Source organism: Myotis davidii, unplaced genomic scaffold (genome assembly GCF_000327345.1).
Source record: "Myotis davidii unplaced genomic scaffold, ASM32734v1 scaffold104, whole genome shotgun sequence".
Taxonomy (NCBI): Eukaryota; Metazoa; Chordata; class Mammalia; order Chiroptera; family Vespertilionidae; genus Myotis; species Myotis davidii.
The window spans coordinates 1,504,530-1,508,850 of NW_006296625.1; the positions used below are offsets into that span (position 1 = coordinate 1,504,530).

At 42.7% G+C, this 4,321-nt stretch overlaps 1 pseudogene; it reads left to right on the forward strand.

The window, feature by feature from the left end:
* The first annotated feature begins 812 nt into the window (after window positions 1-812).
* LOC102774318 lies at window positions 813-1,035 on the forward strand (annotated as a pseudogene).
* Window positions 1,036-4,321: the final 3,286 nt, after the last annotated feature.

Here is a 4,321-nt window from a genome sequence, read left to right on the forward strand (position 1 = left end):
GAGCTGATGCCCCTGGGGTCTTTAGAGAGTTTTTAGGTTGGCAAAGCTCACACCACCCAAATAGAAACTCTCAAATAGGACTCACAACCTGTCAGTATTTATAGTTGCAATGCCCCCTTGCCATAGTTACTTCTCCACATGTTCCTCCTTACCCACAAGCCCCCAGCAGGACTGTGCAGCAGCTGGGCCGCTGACTGTTTACCAACAACAGATGTAGAATTTCAACGTCCTGACACCACTGACTTCATACTTGTATCAAAGAAACTTTTTTCTTTGTCACAAACAAGCGAATTAAAACAGCTTCACTTAAATCATAAACAAGTAGATATGAACTCATATGAACGCAATATAATATAATCCACCCTGCGATTTCAAATCACTCACACGCTGACTAATCCTGTTCCGTAGCGCTGCCCAGTACAAACCTAAGCTCAAGAAAATACCAGTCCATCCTGTGATTGTGCATCACCTACAATCTAACCACAAACACTCATGTTTTACGGGTGTTTTTCTTTTGACGCACATTCTTTCACAACGTTAGTGACCAGTGTATACTGCTAATATAAGTTTAATGACCACTTTCTAATTTATTAAACTTTGACCAATTTGAGTTACCATCTTTTCACAAAACAAAATAATCTGATGAAGTTGCAAGGATTCAATGAGCCAGGACATGTGAAAGTGCTTTTAAAGTGCTATGGACTGTGGGTCTGTGCTGCGGCGCTGGTGTGTCTAGAGCTGCTGGTTGGCTCTGCTCTAGCTGCAGGGGGGTTCACAGGGCCTGGGACTGGGTTCCAACCTGGCTTCCCAGCATGTCCGTGGCCTTCCTACCCGACTGGCTGAGAGGCAAGGCGCACGTCAAGCAGGAGACAATCGGCGGCTCCGTGACCAGCTGATCGCCGCATCGTGGAGTAACAGAACAAAGGCCTGGTGAATGTGTGTGTCCAGGACCAGCATGTGTTCCATAGAAACCTCATTTATTTGGCTACCATTGCAGATGCCAGCCAAACCAGTCCTTCAGAAGTAATGGGATAATCTTCCAGTTGGCTGCTGTGAGGAGTAATTGGATGTAATCCATTTCCTGTGAAATGGAGACAGGATCTTTACCAACTGAACTGCTGAAAACAGGAAAGAAACCTCTGTGGCTCTTTTTTAAAAATATACATTTTATTGATTTCAGAAAGAGGAAGGGAGAGGGAGAGAGAGAGACACACATCCATGGTGAGAGAGAATCATCAATCAGCTGCCTCCTGCACACCCCCTACTGGGGATCAAACCTACAACCCGGGCATGTGCCCTGACCAGGAATCGAACCAGGACCTCATGGTTCATAGGTTGATGCTCATCCACTGTCTGTGCCCTAAACGGTTTGGCTCAGTGGATAGAGCGTCAGCCTGCGGACTCAAGGGTCCCAGATTCGATTCCCCAGTAGGGGGTGTGCAAGAGGCAGCTGATCAATCACTCTCTATTCCTCTCCCTTCCTCTCTGTAAAAAATCAATAAAATACTTTTTTAAAAAGTGTGAAAATGTGCCAAAACCGGTTTGGCTCAGTGGATAGAGCATCGGCCTGCGGACTCAAGGGTCCCAGGTTCGATTCCGGTCAAGGGCATGTACCTGGGTTGTGGGCACATCACCATTGGGAGATGTGCAGGAGGCAGCTGATCAATGTTTCTCTCTCATCGATGTTTCTAACTCTCTCTCTCTCTCTCCCTTCCTCTCTGTGAAAAATCAATAAAATATAAAAAAAAAGTGTGAAAATGTGAAGAAAACTACTAAATTAACTATTTCAAAGTAAATATTTATTTTAATAATTAAGCATATTACCTCAATTAAAATAAATAAAAATAAAATGCTATGTAATTAAAATATTCAGGATTCAGTTCAAATGTCAAATGTAAGATAGAAAAAGAACTCCTTAACATAATGCCATATCCAATCACCAACAGACCAACAATTAAGTTTTTTAAACCACTCAGGTAAGCTTCCTTGACAATTGGGTTTCCATGTAAAAGCCGTTTTTCTAAAGCCCCAATATGTACACGCTTGCATGGCACTGCTTTAACAGAGTAAATTGCTCCGACTCTCCGACTCCATGCCTGCCTTGTTCCCATGGCTTCAGGCTGCTGCTTGGTCTTGCATATGGACATGCTAATCACTAGAGAAATTCTGTAAAAACAGCCCTTCCATTTACCCTTCCCTTGACGTAAAAGAAGCCTAAACTCTGTACTTTGGGAAGATGGATTTAAGGATTAGGTCTCCTATCTTCTCACTTGGCATCTTTTCATAAAACATCGTTCCTTACTCCAAATTCTGACGTTTTGAGATTCAGCCATTCCAAGCATTGGACCATTAACACTGTCAAGCACATATTGGATTGTCATAACATCATAATTTTAGAGAAAACATGTTTTCGTTCTTTTTAAATTCCTGCAAAAAAGTTATTTTTATTTTATTAGTCTCATCTTCCAGATGTTCTACTTGTCTTAAATTTTCTAATGTATGCTTTACCCTTGCTAGATTAATTTTAGCAAATTCAATGTGAACCATTTCTCCAGTTATTTTAATAGGTCCTTTACTTATGTTCACCTTAAATAATATCTTTTTCTATTGTCACTGAAGGGGAGCTGAATTTGCCACCCAAAATATGCCTCTTTGGGGACGTTATTTTAGGCTGGTTACTTTTAAAAAACAACAGATAGGGAAGAACGCTGAAAACCAAGTAGAGGTTACCCTTTGTAAGAGCACATTTAGATTTGTAAGGGAAATCTTCATCTGTAAGGGTGTTTCCCTCACTGTGAGAGGCCTGCCTTCCCTGGCCTGCATTGCTCAATGGTTAGAGCATCAGCTTCTGCACTGAAGGGTCTCAGATTCAACTGCCAGTCAAGGGCACGTACCTGAGTTGGAGGTTCGATCCCTGGCCCAGTCCGGGCGCATGCAGGAGGCAACCAATCAATGTTTCTCACATTATTGTTTCTCTTTCTCTCTCTCTCTCTCTCTCCCTCTCTCTCTCTCTCTCTCTGTCTCTCATCTCCTTCCCTCCCTCCCTTCCATTCTCTCTAAAACCAATGGAGCCCTAATTGGTTTGGCTCAGTGGATAGAACGTCAGCCTGGGGACTGAAGACTCCTAGGTTCAATTCCAGTCCAGGGCACATGCCCGGGTTGTGGGCTCAATCCCTAGTAGTGGGTGCGCAGGAAGCAGCCAACCAATGATTCCCTCTCATCATTGATGTTTCTATCTCTCTCTCCCTCTCCCTTCCTCTCTGAAATCAATAAATATCTATTTTTAAAAATAATAAATAAAAAATAAAATTAAAACCAATGGAAAAAATATCCTTGGGTGAGGGTTAACAACAACAAAAAAAGAGGCCTGCCTTCACTATCAATGCAAAGGCACAGACTTGCTAGTATCTAAGCATAACCATCTTACCATTGTTTACTGTGCTTTTCCTAGCTGAAGGTGGTATTTAAGGTGATGATTTCTGCCCTTTGGGCGAGTAACTCAGTTTCCCTGAGTCTCTCCCATGTATATAGGAGGTGTTTATGTCATTGAACTTTAATTCATTTTTCTCCTGCTATTCTATCGCATGTCAATGTGATTATTAGACCATCCAGAAGAACCTAGATGAGTAGAGAGAAAAAATTTCCCCCAACAATTGGTTTATTAGCAGGATAAGATTTACTGGCAGGAAACCCATGAGCCCACTCCACCCCATCCCCAGCCCAGAATGCTGCAGCTGAGCAATCCCGTGAGGGCTGAGGCACAGCCAGCAAGAAGGAAGCATCTTGCCCAGTCAGCCTCCCAGATCTCTGTCAGTGGGGTTCGGTGGGAGTTAGACATGGCTAAAGTCATTTTTCTCTCTTTCTAAATTTACTTTAGCAGAAGAAAATATCTGTGGAATTAGTTCCTGGGGTTTAGTACCTCTGGTTATTTGGTATGAGCACTCATGGGTTTTTGTTAATTCTTTTCCTCTCAGAAATGGTAAAAACAGGGCCTCTCATATTTCTCATTCTCCACCAGCCAGAGGATATAGATGCATCGGGCATGCAGCCAAGTAGGCTGTGGATCCAAGCTTAGGGAATCTAAGAAATGGTGAATTTGAAGATAGTGTAAGGAGTCTCTGGGACAACCTCAAGCGTACCAACATCAGAATTATAGGGGTACCAGAAGAAGAAAGAGGGCAAGATATTGAAAACCTATTTGAAGAAATAATGACAGAAAACTTCCCCCACCTGGTGAAAGAAATAGACTTACAAGTCCAGGAAGCACAGAAAACCTCAAACAAGAGGAATCCAAAGAGGACCACACCGAGACACATTATAA